The sequence below is a fragment of the Bufo bufo genome, chromosome 3 (assembly GCF_905171765.1).
Source record: "Bufo bufo chromosome 3, aBufBuf1.1, whole genome shotgun sequence".
NCBI lineage: Eukaryota > Metazoa > Chordata > Amphibia > Anura > Bufonidae > Bufo > Bufo bufo.
In genome coordinates, this window is record NC_053391.1 from 382,820,837 (window position 1) to 382,842,445 (window position 21,609).

Sequence of the window (21,609 nt, forward strand, 5' to 3'; positions counted from 1 at the left end):
AAAGAAACACTTGACTCATTTATGGGGAAACATGTAACGGTGTTGGAATGGCCCAGTCAAAGCCCAGATCTCAATCCAATAGAAAATCTGTGGTCAGACTTAAAGATTTAAAGACTTTTTCTGTTATTTTGTCCTATTGTGTTTTCTTCACAATAAAAAAAACAAAAAAAACATCTTCAAAGTTGTGGGCATATTCTGTAAATTAAATGATGCAAATCTTCAAACAATCCATGTTAATTCCAGGTTGTGAGGCACCAAAATACGAAAAAAGTCGGGGGGGGGGGGGGGGGGGGGGGGTGAATACTTTGCAAGGCACTGTATGTACTAGAACAGAGCTACCCTTCTTATAGCTTTGAAGTCAGGTGTCCACTGTTTTCAATGTGAAATCACTGGGATCTCCTAAGTGATTCGGATGCTGAAGACATGATAGAGTGCGGGTTATATTGAGACATGCTCTGTAAGTGCTTGTGGAGATACTGGAGCAGACTTTTTTTCTGCTGCCAGTCAAGTGTATATAAATATAGGAATTTTTGTCAGTGTCATCACGGATGGGTGTGTAGTACCTGTTTTTGTTATTCCTTGACATGATTATCATTTCTTGGAATGTGATCACTTAGCAAGGCGTTGTTCATTTCCATTCCCAAGGGACATTCTACTTGGTTCTTCCTCACTTAAAAGGAAATATCACACGTATGCACTCAGACATTGCAATCTTGTTCACTTGGGAAGAAGAAAAAAGATGGTTTGCATATAATTGTCACCTAAAGATTAAGCTTATATAGAGCACTTTTATTCTAACTCTATTTTTATTATAATAAGTTTGTTAAAAGGGGGTTGTCAGAGATTGATTAACTCCGGCAGCTGCAGTGAATATCATAAAATAAGTCCTACTCGCCACTTCCAGCGTATGAGAGCGGTCCTGTAGTGCTGACATCATCGTCTTTGAGGCTGCAGCAGTGATGTTCCGTACACCCCAGGTCCTTGTGCAGCAAATCACTGGCCTCAGCAGTGACATCACGCATAATGCTGAGGTGATTGCTGTAGCCAGGAAAACAAACACCTGCAGGGAGGACTGGAGTGCCATGCTGGAAGTGGCAGGGGAGGAAAGGGGTGAGCATGACTTTCTCCTTTGCATGCTGTATCTGTTATTCTCAGTTGTCTCTGAGCTGGTGGGTAGAAACTAGCGGCAATAATGTCTGTCTATAGACTACGCTTGGCGTCAGCAGACTCTGCTCAATCACTCACAAGCACCATCTGGGACATTATATAGTACTGAGGAAAGTAGGTTTAGAAAGGTGTGTGGGGAAGGGGGGGGTTTGCATAGGGGGCTGCAGCCAACAATTGGCGAACAATGAATTTTTCTCTAATAGGATAACAAAGTTCCTTATTTGCCTATTCTATTCAGTTACTACCAAGTGCTTTCATGCACTTCCTACCCCATCCTGTAGTCCTAGGAGAATCCGAGCATACACTACATAGCATAGTTGATATCTTTGGATCACCTCATACAATCTGTTGCTGTTTTACTGCACAGTTCTCTTGACTATTAATATTATTATTCTAAAATGTGAATAAAATCATAAATATAAAAACTCACTTTGAGCAGGTGTGTGCCCATACATTTGACTGGTAATGAAGCTGGGCGTCAGTGGCTGATCCTCTTGAAAGCAGACCTCCAATGCACATATCCTGTGAGCATTTTATGTATTGACTGCGGTTAATATTAATCCCCTACACTTGTTTAACCTTTTTTGCCTACCACCGATCGACTTTTTAGATGTCGCAGCATTCGGCGCAGGCGCAGTAAGTGAAGCCGTCGGCTGGCGAGCATCCTTCACTCACTGCACCTGCGCGGAATACTGAATAGGACTGCGTAGGCGCGAGATTTCCATGGCAGACGGGGCGGGCAAGAGGAGACCAGCGCTGGCTGCCCCTGTCAATCTAGTGTAGCAGGGTGTGGCCAGAGGTGGGAGAACGGAGCCTCATTTGCATATTAAGTTTGTTTTTGTTTTTCTCAATAATGGCGGCAGGCATTGAGATGGCACTAATATAGTTATGTTCAGATGACATTAGTACATCACTAATGTCAGCCAGGTTAATACCCATCTTCCTGCTGACAAACCCTTTGAGAAGAGTGAATGTTGTCGTGATGACTGCTTGTGACTTCACATCTGGACGTTGAGCCTTCAGCAGCCACTAATCTCTGACAGCGTCTGATTAAATGATCTAATGTATTGTGGAGAACTAATCCTGGCGTGCAGTGAACGAGGTACCGACTGCTGCTTGTGCATCTTTACAGAGCTGAAATCAGACCAAGCATGTCTGTGCTTCCTTCCTGTCTAAAGAAGATATGGTAGATTTATTTCCGCACTGCGTTCTGTCGTGGTTTACGGTGTGTATATATATATTGGTCAGTAATTTCGATCGTGTGATATTTCTATGTAGCTTACAAAGAACCTGTGCATGGAGGTAGACCTCCCTGAAAAGCAGTTCATATAGAGACCATCCAAGTGGTTCTCAGGAAACCATTGTACACGATACAATAAAATATGAGGTCGTATTTCTATGATCTAGTGTGTGGTATGCAGCATGTGTCTGACAAAGCTGAGGGTTTGTTGGAGATATGTCTCGGTCGCTATCGTAATAATGGCATTGTTTCTGGACAAAGCAGCCTTAGGTTTCTCTGCTTTTGTGCTGATAGGATCCTGAGCGCTAAATAATCAGCTTCTGTATGCTGCGGCACCATATTACAGCTATCTGAATGTGACCTTAAAACCAGATCACTGTGCAGCAGAGCAGCCATTGAACTGAGTGGGGTCACAGTGTGACGTGAAGTTACTACAACTCCAGAATTGCTGCCACCCCATTAGCTTCAATGGCTGTATTGCTCCACAGCGATCTTTGGTCGTATGATCGTGTTGCAGCCAAGATACCCGCTAACAGCGGGTCCGCAGTATATGGGCACTGGCCATGTGCACTCTGTGGTGTAGATGCGCTCCCACTGACTTGAATGGGGCCACAAATATGAAATGTCCTATCTTTTGTGGAACAGAGGCACAGATCAGAAGCCCATGGAAGCAATACAAATTGCTAGGCATGTATACCTGAGTTAGTCTGTCAATGATGGTCAAAAGATCTGTAATTACCTTATAATAACAGCTTTTATTAATGTCCTCTGTCCCTTTCCACTGCTCCCTTAAAAGATCGTTACTATGGTTCGTCTGTCTCCAGCTAAGCAGACAGGAAGACTAAGGGGCGGTCCTTCACACTGCATACCTGCATTAGGCTTCAGAGCGAGGAGGCGTGTCTCTCAGTAATCCAATCTGATTGGCTGCAGGGAGCTGCTGGCTACAGCAAGTGTGTATGTGAAGTGAGGGAAAGCAGTTTTGGCCTCAGAACTGGCAGAGGAGGCATCTTGAAAAGGTCCTCATATTGTAAATGTTTAAACAGCCGTAACTAAGGGAAAAACTCAAGGAAAATAAGTGGTATGTGTAGAAACTAAAGATTGCTTTTATGCATAATGCTGCTGCAGCAGTAAGGTGCTAAAATCGATTTTTTGATGAAAACATGAGTTGCCCTTTAAAAAAATAAAATAAAAGCCATGCATGTGGTGTGGTGTTTTTTTTTTTTTTTTTTTTAAATACAGGTAAAAACACCAGAGCAAATTTGTGTGTGAAGGAAGCCTTAACCACCTCCGGAACGCCTAACGCAGATTCGCGTTCCGGAGGTGGCAGCCCTGCGCACAGTCACGCATATATGCGTCATCTCGCGAGACGCGAGATTTCCTGTGAACCCGCGCACACAGGATCGTAAGGTAAGCGAGTGGATCTCCAGCCTGCCAGCGGCGATCGTTCGCTGGCAGGCTGGAGATGTGATTTTTTTAACCCCTAACAGGTATATTAGACGCTGTTTTGATAACAGCGTCTAATATACCTGCTACCTGGTCCTCTGGTGGTCCCCTTTGTTTGGATCGACCACCAGAGGACACAGGTAGCTCAGCAATATGTAGCACCAAGCACCACACTACACTACACCCCCCCCCTGTCACTTATTAACCCCTTATTTGCCCCTGATCGCCCCTGATCACCCCATATAGACTCCCTGATCACCCCCCTGTCATTGATTACCCCCCCTGTCATTGATCACCCCCCTGTAAAGCTCCATTCAGATGTCCGCATGATTTTTACGGATCCACTGATAGACTGATCGGATCCGTAAAAATCATACGGACGTCTGAATGGAGCCTTACTGGGGAGTGATCAATGACTGTGGTGGTCACCCCATATAGACTCCCTGATCACTCCCCTGTCATTGATCACCCCCCTGTCATTGATCACCCCCCTGTCAGGCTCCATTCAGACATTTTTTTGGCCCAAGTTAGCGGAATTTTTTTTTTTTTCTTACAAACTCTCATATTCCACTAACTTGTGTCAAAAAATAAAATCTCACATGAACTCACCATACCCCTCACGGAATCCAAATGCGTAAAAATGTTTAGACATTTATATTCCAGACTTCTTCTCACGCTTTAGGGCCCCTAGAATGCCAGGGCAGTATAAATACCCCACATGTGACCCCATTTTGGAAAGAAGACACCCCAAGGTATTCCGTGAGGGGCATATTGAGTCCATGAAAGATTGAAATTTTTGTCCCAAGTTAGCGGAAAGGGAGACTTTGTGAGAACAAAATAAAAAAAAATCAATTTCCGCTAACTTGTGCCAAATTTTTTTTTTTTTTCTATGAACTCGCCATGCCCCTCATTGAATACCTTGGGGTGTCTTCTTTCCAAAATGGGGTCACATGTGGGGTATTTATACTGCCCTGGCATTTTAGGGTCCCCAAAGCGTGAGAAGAAGTCTGGTATCCAAATGTGCAAAGGGGCCCACATTCCAAAGAGCACCTTTCGGATTTCACAGGTCATTTACCTACTTACCACACATTAGGGCCCCTGGAAAATGCCAGGGCAGTATAACTACCCCACAAGTGACCCCATTTTGGAAAGAAGACACCCCAAGGTATTCCGTGAGGGGCATGGCGAGTTCCTAGAATTTTTTATTTTTTGTCACAAGTTAGTGGAAAATGATGATTTTTTTTTTTTTTCATACAAAGTCTCATATTCCACTAACTTGTGACAAAAAATAAAAACTTCCATGAACTCACTATGCCCATCAGCGAATACCTTGGGGTGTCTTCTTTCCAAAATGGGGTCACTTGTGGGGTAGTTATACTGCCCTGGCATTCTAGGGGCCCAAATGTGTGGTAAGGAGTTTGAAATCAAATTCTGTAAAAAATGACCAGTGAAATCCGAAAGGTGCTCTTTGGAATATGGGCCCCTTTGCCCACCTAGGCTGCAAAAAAGTGTCACACATCTGGTATCTCTGTATTCAGGAGAAGTTGAGGAATGTGTTTTGGGGTGTCTTTTTACATATACCCATGCTGGGTGAGATAAATATCTTGGTCAAATGCCAACTTTGTATAAAAAAAAATGGGAAAAGTTGTCTTTTGCCAAGATATTTCTCTCACCCAGCATGGGTATATGTAAAAAGACACCCCAAAACACATTCCTCAACTTCTCCTGAATACAGAGATACCAGATGTGACACTTTTTTGCAGCCTAGGTGGGCAAAGGGGCCCACATTCCAAAGAGCACCTTTCGGATTTCACTGGTCATAATTTACAGAATTTGATTTCAAACTCCTAACCACACATTTGGGCCCCTAGAATGCCAGGGCAGTATAACTACCCCACAAGTGACCCCATTTTGGAAAGAAGAGACCCCAAGGTATTTCGTGATGGGCATAGTGAGTTCATAGAACTTTTTATTTTTTGTCACAAGTTAGTGGAATATGAGACTTTGTAAGAAAAAAATAAAATAAAAAATCATCATTTTCCGCTAACTTGTGACAAAAAATAAAAAGTTCTATGAACTCACTATGCCCATCAGCGAATAATGGGGTCATTTGTGGGGTGTTTGTACTGTCTGGCCATTGTAGAACCTCAGGAAACATGACAGGTGCTCAGAAAGTCAGAGCTGCTTCAAAAAGCGGAAATTCACATTTTTGTACCATAGTTTGTAAACGCTATAACTTTTACCCAAACCATTTTTTTTTTTTTACCCAAACATTTTTTTTTTATCAAAGACATGTAGAACAATAAATTTAGAGCAAAATTTATATATGGATCTCGTTTTTTTTGCAAAATTTTACAACTGAAAGTGAAAAATGTCATTTTAATTTAACAATTGTCATTGTTAAATTTCGATTAATAACAAAAGTAAAAATGTCAGCAGCAATGAAATACCACCAAATGAAAGCTCTATTAGTGAGAAGAAAAGGAGGTAAAATTCATTTGGGTGGTAAGTTGCATGACCGAGCAATAAACGGTGAAAGTAGGGTAGGTCAGAAGTGTAAAAAGTGGCCTGGTCTTTCAGGGTGTTTAAGCACTGGGGGCTGAGGTGGTTAAAGGGGTTTGTCAGGGACATAAATGGGTCACCAATTTTTGATCTGTGGGAGTTTGACTCCTGACACCCGCATCGATCAGTTCTTTTTGGTTAGTGCTGGGGCCTCTTGTCCATCTGTCAAATGGCCTTTGTGCAGCTCATTCCCATTCAAGTGAATAGTATTCACCTGTAATACCAAGCACATCTGCTGTACAATGTATGGTGCTGTGCTTAGTATGCTATAAAGAGGTCACAGCGTATTGTCAAGCAATGCAGCCCTTTCAAACAGCTGATTGGCAGGGGTGCCTGGAGTTAGGGTCCCCCGTGAGCTGATATTGGTGAACCAGCCCGAGGATAGGTAATAAATAATTATGTAATGGGATGGCGACAATTTTCTGGCAATTTTCTTTTGTCCCATATAATTTTTATTTTCAAATCGCAGCATGCGTTTTTTTTTTTTTTTTGGGCATTTTCACATAGACTTCTCTGTAGGAAAATCTGAACAAAAGCAGGTTAAACGCTTTGGGACTAAAGTTTTTATTTATTTTTTTAAACTAAAATCTGGTATGGATCATAAAAGAGAATGTATTAAAGGGGTTATCCCATGACTGATGTAAAAAATGAAAATCTGACATCTTATAGTACAGCACAACCTCTTCTAACAAAGCTAGAACCAGCCCTGTACCTCACATGGGTCCAGAGATCTCCCCATTCATTGCTCGACTAGATTTACAGTCCGGTCCATAAATATTGAACATGGACACAATTCTAACATTTTTGGCTCTATATACCACCACAATGGATTTGAAATGAAACAAACAAGATGTGCTTAACTGCAGACTGTCAGCTTTAACTTGAGGGTATTTACATCCAAATCAGGTGAACGGTGTAGGAATTACAACAGTTTGCATATGCGCCTCCCACTTGTTAAGGAACCAAAAGTAATAGGACAGATTAATCATAAATCAAACTTTCACTTTTTAATACTTGGTTGCAAATCCTTTGCAGTCCATTACAGCCTGAAGTCTGGAACGAATAGACATCACCAGACGCTGGGTTTCATCCCTGGTGATGCTCTGCCAGGCCTCTACTGCAGCTGTCTTCAGTTTCTGCTTGTTCTTGGGGCATTTTCCCTTCAGTTTTGCCTTTTTAGCAAGTGAAATTCATGCTCAATCGGATTCGGGTCCGGTGATTGACTTGGCCATTGCATAACATTCCACTTCTTTCCCTTTAAAAAACTCTTTGGTTGCTTTTGCAGTATGCTTTGGGTCATTGTCCATCTGCACTGTGAAGCACCGTCCAATGAGTTCTGAAGCATCTGGCTGAATATGAGCAGATAATATTGCCCGAAACACTTCAGAATTCATCCTGCTGCTTTTGTCAGCAGTCACATCATCAATAAATACAAGAGAACCAGTTCCATTGGCAGCCATACATGCCCACGCCATGACACTACCACCACCATGCTTCACTGATGAGGTGGTATGACTAGGATCATGAGCAGTTCCTTTCCTTCTCCATACTCTTCTCTTCCCATCACTCTGGTACCAAGTTGATCTTGGTCTCATCTGTCTATAGGATGTTGTTCCAGAACTGTGAAGGCTTTTTTAGATGTCGTTTGGCAAACTCTAATCTGGCCTTCCTGTTTTTGAGGCTCACCAATGGTTTAAATCTTGTGGTGAACCCTCTGTATTCACTCTGGTGAAGTCTTCTCTTGATTGTTGACTTTGACACACATACACCTACCTCCTGGAGAGTGTTCTTGATCTGGCCAACTGTTGTGAAGGGTGTTTTCTTCACCAGGGAAAGAATTCTTCTGTCATCCACCACAGTTTGTTTTCTGTGGTCTTCCAGGTTTTTTGGTGTTACTGAGCTCACCGGTGCGTTCCTTCTTTTTAAGAATGATCCAAACAGTTGTTTTGGCCACGCCTAATGTTTTTTTTAGCCTAATGATGGCTTGCTTCACTGATAGTGACAGCTCCTTGGATCTCATCTTGAGAGCTGACAAACAGATTCCAAATGCAAATAGCACAGTTTAAGGCCTCTTTCACACGGGTGTTGCGGGAAAAGGTGCGGGTACATTGCGGGAACACTAGCGATTTTTCTGCGCGAGTGCAAAACATTGTAATGCGTGATTTTTCTCACGAGAGTGCAAAACGCATGTTTGGTACCCGAACTTCACAGAAGTTCGGGCTTGGGTTAGGTGTTATTATTTTCCCTTATAACATGGTTATAAGGGAAAATAATAGCATTCTGAATACAGAATGCTTAGTAGGTGATCAATTGAGGGTTAAAAAAAAAATAATGAACTCCCCTTCTCCTCTTGTTCGTGTAGTTCCCGGTCTCTTCTTTACTTCTTTAATGATGAGCTGTGGGCTAAAGGACCTTTTGTGACGTTGGAGCATGTGATCTGACGTCACCACAGGTCCTAGCCGGTAGTTCATCATTAAAGAAGTAAAGAAGAGACCGGGAACTACACGAACAAGAGGAGAAGGTGAGTTCTTTTTTTTTTTTACCCTCAATTGATCAACTACCAGGGTGGATAAAAATAAATGATTTTTAAAAATAAAAAATAAAAAAATAAAAAAAAATCAGATTTTTTTTGATTTTAAATCATATTTTTTTTTTTTTTATATAAAATGCTTTTTTAAGGAAAATATATTACCATCCAAAGGTTATTCCATCATGAAATAAAGATTAGTTTTTTAATTATGTAGAATAAGGCTGTACGTAGACTCCCATATTGTTGAATGGATTAGGCAGTGGCTGAGGGACAGACAACAGAGGGTTGTAGTCAATGGAGTATATTCAGACCATGGTCTTGTTACCAGTGGGGTACCTCAGGGATCGGTTCTGGGACCCATATTGTTTAATATCTTTATCAGCAAAATTGCAGAAGGCCTCGATGGTAAGGTGTGTCTTTTTTTCTGATGACACAAAGATTTGTAACAGGGTTGATGTTCCTGGAGGGATACACCAAATGGAAAAGGATTTAGGAAAACTAGAGGAATGGTCAAAAATCTGGCAACTAAACTTTAATGTTGATAAGTGCAAGATAATGCACCTGGGGCGTAAAAAACCCAAGAGCAGAATATAAAATCAGTGATACAATCCGAACCTCAGTATCTGAGGAAAGGGATTTAGGGGTCATTATTTCAGAAGACTTAAAGGTAGGCAGACAATGTCATAGAGCAGCAGGAAATGCTAGCAGAATGCTTGGGTGTATAGGGAGAGGCATTACTAGTAGAAAGAGGGAGGTGCTCATGTCGCTCTACAAAGCACTAGTGAGACCTCATTTGGAGTATTGTGCTCAGTACTGGAGACCATATCTCCAGAAGGATATTGATACTTTGGAGAGAGTTCAGAGAAGAGCTACTAAACTGGTACATGGATTGCAGGATAAAACTTACCAGGAAAGATTAAAGGACCTTAACATGTATAGCTTGGAAGAAAGACGAGACAGAGGGGATATGATAGAAACTTTTAAATACATAAAGGGAATCAACAAGGTAAAAGAGGAGAGAATATTTAAAAGAAGAAAAACTGCTACAAGAGGACATAGTTTTAAATTAGAGGGGCAAAGGTTTAAAAGTAATATCAGTAAGTATTACTTTACTGAGAGAGTAGTGGATGCATGGAATAGCCTTCCTGCAGAAGTGGTAGCTGCAAATACAGTGAAGGAGTTTAAGCATGCATGGGATAGGCATAAGGCCATCCTTCATATAAGATAGGGCCAGGGGCTATTCATAGTACTCAGTATATTGGGCAGACTAGATGGGCCGAATGGTTCTTATCTGCCGACACATTCCATGTTTCTATATGTGTAATTTTTTTGGTAAATAAATTCCATTAATCCATTCACAATGTCATGCTCTTCCAGAGGTTTTTGTAAGATTATTGGGCAGTTTCTCTGCCTACAAGATATCACAGATGCTTGGTTTACTTTTGCAGTTCTCAAAACTGAATTTGACTCAGCAGAGATCACATGCCTCTTCTTCACAGCAAAAATGTTATAACATGAACAGAGTTGAGAAAAATACCTTAATCCTAACTTCTACAAACCTATGAATGCAGAATCAACCTAATCAAACTAATATGAAAAGTTGTTTAAATCTTCATCTACTTGCATATTATAAGTTATACCAGCAAGAATTAGTCTTTATGTAGAAAACTATGATTTAAATCAAATCCACCCTGTCACCTACTAAGCATTCTGTATTCAGAATGCTATTTATTTCCCTTATAACCATGTTATAAGGGAAAATAATACAGTGAATAGACTGTCACCTAGCAACCATGCGTGAAAATCGCACCGCATCTGCACTTGCTTGCGATTTTCACGCAACCCCATTCACTAAGAATATAGAGCATGCTGCGATTTTCACACAACGCACAAGTGATGTGTGAAAATCACCGCTCATCTGAACAGCCCCATAGAAATGAATTGGTCGGTATTCAGTGCGGGTGCAATGCGTTCATTGTAATTGGGATAATGAGGGGATAACACACCTGGCCATGGAACAGCTGAGAAGCCAGTTGTCCCATTACTTTTGGTCCATTAACAAGTGGGAGGCACATATGCAAACTTGTAATTCCTACACCGTTCACCTGATTTGGATGTAAATACCCTCAAGTTAAAGCTGACAGTCTGCAGTTAAAGCACATCTTGTTCATTTCATTTCAAATCCATTGTGGTGGTGTATAGAGCCAAAAATGTTGTTGTGTCGCTATCCCAATATTTATGGACCTGACTGTATATAAAGCTGACAGCTCAAGGGGTGTGTGTTTTCTGCTGCTGCTCAGGGGCCGTGTCTCAGCTCTCCCTATCACAGCTCAGGAGGCAGTTGAAGGATGAAACTGAGCATGTGCGGCCTTCTCATTGAGCAGGTCAAAGAAATAAGGAAAAAACAAACAGCAGGTCGCGCTATACAGATACATTTTATTGAATAAATCAGTGGCTATGCTAATTAATTACAAGATTACAAAAGTATTCAGATCCAAGGTGCTGGTTTAAAAACTGTAGCATATTTTACGTGGGACAACCACTTTAAAGGGACACTGACAGGCCGTTAGAGCATATAAAGTCACATATATTCTTCTTTTGGTCTTAATATGATAAATTAAACTATACCATTATCACCCCTCACTGCCTTTCCGTTACTTATAAAAAGTGTTTTTATCAAAATGCTAATTACCTTACTTTGCGCCCAAGGGGCTGTCCCTCATTCAGTGCTGTGCCCAGCCGTGCCCCAACTGCCGTCTCCTAGTGCCGCCCAGCTCATTAGTATTCACTGCACTGGGCGGCTTTTTTTTCTCCCGACGCGGCGAAATCCTGCGCATGCCCAGTACTATCTTCTACTGGAGCTAGAGGGTGCCGGGGACCTTATCCGGCGAAGGCACTGAGCGACAAGATGAGGCTGATGCCAGGAAGATAGTACTGGGCATGCGCGGGATTTCGCCGCGTCGGGAGAAAATAAAGCCGCCTAGTGCAGTGAATACTAATGAGCTGGGCGGCACTAGGAGACGGCAGTTAGGGCACGGCTGGGCACAGCACTGAATGAGGGACAGCCCCTTGGGCGCAAAGTAAGGTAATTAGCATTTTGATAAAAACACTTTTTATAAGTAACGGAAAGGCAGTGAGGGGTGATAATGGTATAGTTTAATTTATCATATTAAGACCAAAAGAAGAATATATGTGACTTTATATGCTCTAATGGCCTGTCAGTGTCCCTTTAAAAACAGATACTACTACTGCTACTACAATTTTTTTAAAACTGCATAAAAAACAGAATGAGGCTGTTCCCTGAATTTGGAAGTACCCTCAGGGTATATGTACACTGAAATTTCACCCCATTTGGAATTTTTTTCGCTGCTTCCCACTACATCAAATGCAATATTAACCCCTTAAGGACTCTGCTATTTTTCACCTTAACCACTTGAGGACCGGGCTCATTTTCACCTTAAGGACCAGGCCATTTTTTGCTAATCTGACATGTCACTTTATGTGGTGATAACTTTAAAACGCTTTTAAAGTTGCACCCCTAGAGTAGAAACTCCAAAAAAGTGTCCCCATTTTGGAAACTACGGGATAAGGTGGCAGTTTTGTTGGTACTATTTTAGCGTGCATATGATTTTTTGGTTGTATCTATATTCCACTTTTTTTTTGGTGAAGCAAGGAAACAAGAAATGGCTGTTTTGGCACCGTTTTTATTTTTTGTAATTTACAACATTCATCTGATAGGTTAGTGGCGGGCATACGCCTTTTTGATCACTTGGTGTTCTACTTTTAGTGATTTAAGGTGACAAAAAAATGGTTTATTTAGCACAGTTTTAATTTTTTTATTTTTACAGTGTTCATCTGAGGGGTTAGGTCATGTAATATCTTTATAGATACGGACGCAGCGATACCGAATGTCTACTTTTCTTTCCATACTTTTTAAAACCTTTTTTTTCCTTTATTCGGGGGAAAATGCCGTGTGTTTGAATTTTTTATTTTTTATTTTCGTGTTACTCTATTAAAAAAAAAATAATAATAATAATAATCCGGCAGCTTTCACACTTGCCTTTAGGCCTAAAATATTAAGATTTCCTTTTCCTTTCTTTTGAGAGCAGCTACATGGGCCATAGACACAATGGGCAGGAGGAAATCCTATAGACTTTTGTAGGTATGCCCTGTGACATGTGCAGAGTTCAGGAGGGAGCCGATAAGCTGTTATATCACCTATTTTGAATGGCGGATCCTTTATCGCTATAGAGGTGTTAATTGTCATTGTAATTCTGCCTGTGGTGATAACTATAATAACTACTGAAAAGTTTCTTGTACCATGCAGGCAATCATCATAACCGATGAGACCTAGTGGCCAGTGTAAAAGTTGCAGTATGAGATACATTTAAATAAATAGAGACAAGGGGGAAACTCATCTAAAATTCAACACAAAAAAATTCAACACAAAAATGTGATTTATACATTAGGTAATTTTTTTTTTTTTTTTTTTTTTTTTTACCGACATTCCCTTTAAGTCTCTACAAATAGAAGTGTAAATGTCATGCCATATGGCTGTGACTGCTCAAATTATTGATAACTTAAATGGCTACTAAACCTATAATCTTAAAGAGGCACTGAGGTTTCACAAATCTTTTTAAGTGTCATAGCAACATATCAAAAGTTTTGATTAGTGGGGATCTGATTGCTGAGACCCCCACCATCAGTAGAACGAGAATAGAGAATCGCTTCCACACCACGATCTCTCTCCTCGCTGGTGGAGACTGAAGTGAGGCAGACACCTAAACTTTATAATGAGTCAATTTTGCTTCCCTTTCCTGCAGCGAGTGTGTATGCTATGCGAGAGCTTCTCTGTCCTCGTTCTAGTGATCAGTAGGGGTCTCTGCACTCGGACCCACAATCAAAACTTCTGATATGTTGCTCTGACATATCAAAAGTTTTGTGAAGACTCAGTGACACTTTAAAGGGAATGTGTCATAAATCAGAAAATGAACTGTTTAAATTTTGAACGTATTATTTTTTTTCTCATTCTATCTGTATTAAAAAAAAAAAAAAATGGTGCAGTTTTCGCACTAACATAAAGTGTTGAATAACAGCTGCTAACATCATTCACATGATGTGAATATTTCTGCAGATATGCGAGAAAGTAGTGCTGCAGAGATCAAGATTTCATTTGGATGTCTTGAGAGTAATCCAATTGAAGAACATTACCGTCGGGCTCAACTACACATGAATGCACAATGCGAGTGTTGTTCGTGTTTTGAAGAGTGTTTCCACTGATGCTTTTCAAATGTTTTGGGATGGGAAGCTCAGTATTTAAATGCTAGTTTCTTATCTAGAATATAAAAATTATTGCTCTGTGCTGTTTCATTTACTTGCAGACTTTACATTCATTTCAATATGGGGCATAGGAGGAGACTTGAACCACACCATCACTTTACTTCCTGCTGAGAGAGAAAAAAAAATAACTTTTAACATCTTACCCAGACAGTGAGTTAAAAGTGGTCTGAAGAGAGAATTTAGGCTATGGCTACACGGCAACATGTCTCGCACAACATTTATTGTATGATAGTGTACAGTGTCGTGCTGTGACATGCTGCAAGTTGGATTTTTGTACTACTGTTGCGTCGCAGCGCGACACCATAGACTATCATTGCAGTAGATATCGCGCAACATTGGTGTGACACATGTAGCCCTAGCCTTATTGCCTAATAAAGTCCTGTGATCACAGCAGCATCTGCACTGTTTTAAGCAGCATGGAAAAGGAATATATGAATAGGTTAGGGATAGTAGGCTTGTAGAGCTAGTAGTCGTCATGCCTGGTCTCTGTAAGATGACAGCCAGTGATAAATTAGGAAGGAGAGTCCTGCGGCACACCCTGCTCAGCTTTCAAAGGAATGACTGTACAAAGACAATGTGGATCGAAGCACAAACTATAGGTAAAATGAGAATTAGGGCAGTCAAATCAGCTAGTCTGCTTGTGCTCTGTTTCTACCTGCTGGTACATTTGTGGGAACAATTGTTGCTAAGTATAATTGAAAAATGAACGTAGAAACGTATTCCATAAATTTGCTGACAAAATCAGTTCAAATTTGAGCTTCACATTAAGTAGGAACAGCCAAAATAGTCTGGTTCCTGGATTAATCTGTCTCCTGACCTACATTATTTTGTTCACCACTGGTATAAGTAGTTAGGGAAATATATGAACCTAATCACCCCCCCCCCCCCCCCTTCCCCTTCCTTTTCCAGCTGTCAGGATCCTTTTGTACAGCTGCTTAGCTTGTTAAAAATATTACATCCTGTTATTCTCATCATCTTCCTGGGAAGCGTCTACTGTCTGTCTAGCATTATTATATGCATGGCTATGGAGCGTAAACTACTTGATGCACGTGTAAACAGTGTTTTAAATAGTTACGTGAAGTAAATAAACCATATTTTACGACTTATTGTAGAAAAGTGAACTTTCAATTGTCTTTCAGCAGTTTGTTTAGATGAGTCTTGCTCTGTTAGCCATCTGTGTGCAGCTGTTGCCAACAGCCAGACTATGTAACTGAAGGCTCATAGAGACTCATCACTGTCACTAGTAAAGACTGATTCTGAGACCAGATACTTTCCTAGAGCAGATGCTGAACTCGAGATTAAATAGCCTCTTTTGAAAGTTTAAGGGGTTGTCCAGGTTCAGAGCTGAACCTGGACATATTCCCTTCTTCACCCAGGCAGCACTCTGAGTGAAGCATTTCATGCTCCGATGCTCTCCCTTGCCCTGTGCTGGATTGCGCAGGGCATGGGCTGTTTTGTTTATATTTTTACACTGCTAGGTGGGGGCATCCGCCTAGCAGTGTTCCCTCTAGCTGTTTTACAGGCTAGGGCAGTGCTAAACCCGCCCATTGACCTCACCGGGAACACTGCTAGACGGAAGCATCCCGGTAAGTTTCCGGATCTAAAGAAAAATCCCTTGCCTTGCAGTGAATGGCATAGCGGGGGAAAAAAAAATGGCCAATTTGTCTTTTTTATTTTTTTTAATTATTTTTTTCATTTCACCTCCAGAAAACCAAATTGGATAAATTTGAGCCAAATAAAATTAAAACTGCAGATTGACCCACAAAAAATGAGCCCTCACACAGCTCCGTAAACATAACTATAAAAAAGTTGAGTCAGAATATGGTGATGAAAAGAAGAAAAATTAATTTGGCCAAAGTATTTTTACCGTATTAAAATACAAGAAAAGCTATATAAATTTGGTTATCGCGGTAATCCTACTGACCTGGAGAATGAAGAGCACAGGTCACTTACTGCATGCTGAATGCCATAAAAACAAATCTACTTTTTCATGCGTTGGATGTGGACCCATTTATTTCAATGAATGCGCGATGACTGCTGTTTTGGATTTCCGTCCTGCTAAAAAAAAAAGTCTGTTTTGCAGACAAGAATAGGCATTTTGACAGTGGAGCCCATGGAAATTGTGGGATGCACAAGGCCTGTTCTGTATTTTGGGGATCCGCTGCTTCCAAACTGTAAATTGCATATAAACGTGTGCATGAGGCCTTAGTCATACACTGTAGATTGAGGCTGTGTTGCAGTTCTGCTGCTGCCGCCTAAGGGTTCATGCACACTAACGTGTGCCAGCTGGGCCCGTGCTGTGGACCGCAAATTGCAGCCTGCGATACATGAGCACCGACCGTGGCTGCTGTATGCGAACACAGGACTGATTCACTTGAATAGGATCTGCGTTCCGCACCGCAAAAAAGTAGTGCATGCAGTACATTTTTGCAGTGCAGAGTAGGGTTGCACCGGGTATCGAATTATCGATACCCAATCGATACTTTTGTACCAGTATCGATTCGATACCCGGATTTGCCTTTTACCGATACTAGACTGCGCTGCGCTGCTCTTAGCGTGTGCCATGTTGCCTCAGCAGAACAGTGGAGAAGATAAGTCTCTCCCTCTGCTGCCAGTAATGAGGGGAGGAGGGGACCCTGTGGCCACTGCCACTAATGATTATTATACTGGGGGTGTTGGAGGGAGGGGGCGCACTGCGCCACCTATGAAGATAACTCGCCCATTAATACAATTACAGGAAGCAGGTGCCGGCTGCAGAATCACATAGCCAGCACCCGACCTCTGACAGGGAGCTGCGATCAGCGGCTGCCATGGTAATTTCCCTGCTGCTGTGTGCACAAAGCCCAGGGAAGCAGGGAGAGTGTTAAGTCCTATTCACCTGAGGGGTTAACTGCCGCTGATCGCAGATCCCTGTCATAGAGGTCGGGTGCCGGCTATGTGATTCTGCAGCCGGCACCCACCTCCTGTATCTTTATTAATGGGTGAGTAATCTTCATTGGTGGCGCAGCGCGCCCCCCTAGTATTATAAATCATTAGTGACCGTGGCCACAGGGTCCCCTCCTCATTGGTGGCAGTGGCAGCTTCTGATCGAAGCCCCAGCAGTGTAATCCTGGGGCTCTGATCGGTTACCATGGTAAACTCCCTGCTGCTGTGTGCACAGAGCAGCAGGTAGACTGTGAGGTCATATTCACCCTAATAGAGCTCTGTGTATAGGTGAATAGGACAAGATCCCAGGTTCTAGCCCCTAAGGGTGAAATAGTTATTAAATAAAAAGTAAAAAACAAAATATTAAGTATAAATCACTCCTTTTTTTTCTAATTTTACTTTTAAAATATCTAAACAATAAATAAACATATCACATCGCCACATCCAAAAAGTCCAAACTATTAAAATATAAAAAAAATCTGGTATGGCGTAAAAAAATAAATAACTGTGCGGTTTACCTTTTTTTTTTTTTTTGGTCACCTGGTACCCCAACAAAATAGGATAGGACTGTTCGATTATGGGCCGGACACTCCATAAAATGTGGAATGCACGCTTGTTTTTATATCGAGTATCGCAATACTTTTTTATGGTATCGAAATAGAATCAAAATTTTATCGTGACAACCCTAGTACAGAGGCACGGACATAAAACCCTCTGTCCGCATGGGTCCGCATCAGTGATGCAGTGCACAAATGGACGGTGCCTGTATATTGCGGACTCGCTGTTTTGGGTCGCAATATCTGCACCGGCCGACAACAGTTGTGTGCATGAGCCTGGAGGATAAGTGCTATCTAGGAAAAAATCTGAAGAGACTTTACCTAGCACTGCGGCTCTTTGTTCTGTGGATGTCTCAGATACAACTTGACTTCAAATATCAATTTGATATTTCTGGAATACTCTAACAATATGCCATAAACTTCTGTGATGTCAAAACCCCTTTAAGTGTCCTTATATGCTTTATTATTGTTTCATGTTCCATTTCTTCTACACAGCGAGCAGCAATGGTCTGCTCCCAGATGACATTTAAGTGAGGAAACAGCATGGGAATTATGAAAATTATAGATCAGCTAGGACTAGACCAACGGCGCTTTTTAGATTTGAAATAGAACACTAAATCCTGACGATGCGTCTTGCAGACGGAACACGAGGCATGTATGAGCTCTCCACTGAAGACAAGAAACCCCAATAACCCACCAGTACTAACAAGTAGCCATTACCTTGTAGGTGCCTAAGATCCAGTTTTCTTGCCCCTGATCATCCTAGGAGTGAGCAGTCCATTTAGCAAATTTGAATGTACTGTATTCCTATAAAAAGCAAGGGTCTACCTCCCTTTTTTTTTTTTTATCCATTCTGCCCTTTGTTCAAAAGTTGAACACCCCCTTAAATTCCCCTGTCTGGCCACCATCATAGACATTAATGCATATTTGGGCAGTTTAGAATTGAAAGCATACATTAGATTTTTATTTTTATCCGCTCTCATCTTAGTGGTAAAGTTATTTATTTTTTTTCTTCTTTTGAGTGCATTTTCTAAGGAAAAACTTTTTTCCCATGCCAGGCTGTTACGTAAATAGGTGTCTGTTTGAAGGATGAGCCTTGGGAATAGTAAGCAGCATGCCTCAGCTGTTTCACTGAAGGAGCTGAGTAAGCTTGGATATTAACTGGCATGAACCATTGCACTAACAGCAATGATGGGAAATTCTGCATCACATCTGCACTTCTGAAGTAATGAGTCTTGGAAAAGTTGCCAAGAAAACTGGCTGTGTGCATCTTTGTTTAAATTTTACATTTGGGATTGTTAATTAGTTTCAGGCATCAAGAAAACGGGTTCCTCATGTAACAGCACATCATAAGGCAATTCAGGTCACATCCTTTGGAAAAGTTGTCCACGAAACTTTGAGGGCATGCTGTCGTTTTAATATAAAGCAGCAGAACCACATAGCATTACAACTTATGATGATGCCGTGCACTCCTACAAGTCCAGAACGGAGGATCACACTCACACATGGAGCATGACTCCCACATTGGACTCGCTAGTGTGATACAGCCCTAATAAGTTACCCCCTATCCTGTGGATAACTTAATCTAACCGGAATACCCCTTTAATTCTACACCAATCTACTCGATCAAGAGCAGTTGGAGTCTACCTATCGTATGCTAGTGGCCTAGGTGCAGCCTTCACCAGCACTTCTCCGTGTTCACAATGCAATTTGAGCCTGCTCTTTTTTGATACACAAGAAGAGAAGTTGATTTCCTTTTTTTTTGTCCTCTTTGAACTCCACGTTACACTTGTGCGCTGGAACCTTTTATGCTGTAAAGTAGGCCAGAATCAGCACCCTATCTGATAGTTCTTTCATGGAGAAATCGACATTTGCTTACTGATACCAGTTTGTGTTTCACACCCTACAGACATAGTCTATGTAACTCTATGGGGTTTCCAGAATTACCGCCCAAAAGAAGGAGGAGGAAACACTCTGTTTCTATGTGACCATGTGACTATAATAGCACTTCTACGAGGGCTAATTTGCTTGATGGTATCTGACAGTTACATACTTCCAGTCCTAGAAACTGGAACTATATAAGTGACTGAGAGACTGTACACCACTACTGCATTTGGGATCTCAGTCAAGTTTTTTTTAAATTTTAACTTTTACCATAACTTCACTCGACTCTTAATAGCCCATAGGCATTGCTCTGCTTCTTTGAACTGGAGCTGGCTTTGGTTGCTTTCCAGGGTTCATGTAGCCTTCACGCAATTGTTCCTTATTTCTTTGTGCCTACAATATCTTTGTACTAATCATGGTGTACACATAAGGCTTAGTAGTGGGAAATATCAGAGAGGCATGAACTGAGTATGAGGTAAGGGATGGAGGGAATTGTGTGCGTACTTAAAAGCACCTTATATTACTGAGCAGCAAATAGCCTCCCAAACAGCTACTTATGGTGGCAAATTCTGTACTTGGTTATAGACCAAGAACTGTGAAGCCCTCCAAGGCTTGACAAAGGCTCCACTGAGATGAGCTGAAATGTTGCATTGGGTGTAATAAAGGATCCACTTTCCTTCACTAAGACCGGGGTGCTGCCTTGTTTCATTTTACATTAGTCTGTGGAATCTTTTCCCAATTTCCATTTGGTGTGTAATATGCTCATGAGAGAACTTGCATTTACAGTACCCCAAAGTTTATTTTATAGGATCATGCCTAGTCGCAATGCCTTCAGTCATTTCCTTGGAAGATATCAGCTTGCAAAATATAGCACATTGGAAACTACACTCATACATTGGCACAGAATGATTGCAAATGTCTATTTAAGAAATGGGGATTTTCAAGGAGATAGAAATGAGGCTGTGGCGCTGATAGTATTACAAAGCTGATTAAAATGTGAGTAAAAGGACAGCGGCTAATCTGGTGGGAAACTGATCTGTCCTCACAGTACCAGTCAGTGGAAGGTGGATGGGAATGCTCTTGAAACTCAGGTAATTAAAATGACTGTTTGGTTTCTGTAGCACGATGGCACCCATTTAGTAATTCTGTCCAATGGTTAGATTGTCTAAACCTACATCAGACAGTCAGTGGTCCACACTTCATGATAGATTTGGTGCATCTTGTTAGAGGTTAAGCACTTTACGCTTGCCTTCTCTTCGTTTAGGCTTACTTTAAACCATGTATTAGGTTACAGTGATACATTGAACACTTAATTATGATTTCAAAAAATTATTTAGCGTCAAGCTTTCTGCACTCTGTAGTATCCAAAGGATGGGTCATCAGTATAGGTCTCTGAAAACCCCTTTAAGCTGTTTGAACCCACTCTTAAACCTGGGGACTGAACAAAGAAAATTGGTGTCCCAGTGTGCATCTTTAATAAGTATTATAATCAGGGACAAACTGACTGGGCATTATGACCGTGTATGGCGGCCTATGCCTAGCCCCTAGTGAGTTAAAGGAGTCTTTAAAGGGGTTGTCTAGCCTAGTAGCTCACAATCCCAGTGGTCCTAACGTGCACATTAAAAAAAATCAATCTACAGTCCCACTGTGCTTGTGCCGCTGCCCCATTCCCTGGCACTTCTGGTCCCTGCATGACCAGTAAGTAGATTGACACCATTCTCTGCGGTCGCATCTGCTTGAATGGCACATCACACTTTGGACAGGGTTTAAACCTCAGATGACATGCATCATCAATCCATTGGAACCTCCACCTTCCTCATTAGACAACTGCATTGAGATGTTCAAATGGAGTCAAGCATGTGTGGTGCCACTGAATTCAATATCTATGGGACTGATGGAGAAAAGAGTACAATGCTCGGTTGTTTGTCAGCTCCATAGATGCTGAATGGAACAGAAAGGAA

General features: G+C 41.5%; 1 protein-coding gene across 6 annotated transcripts in view; it reads left to right on the plus strand.

The window, feature by feature from the left end:
- DTX2 (deltex E3 ubiquitin ligase 2) overlaps positions 1-21,609 on the plus strand; it is a 115,702-nt gene that overhangs the window by 15,809 nt on the left and 78,284 nt on the right. The window lies entirely within an intron of this gene.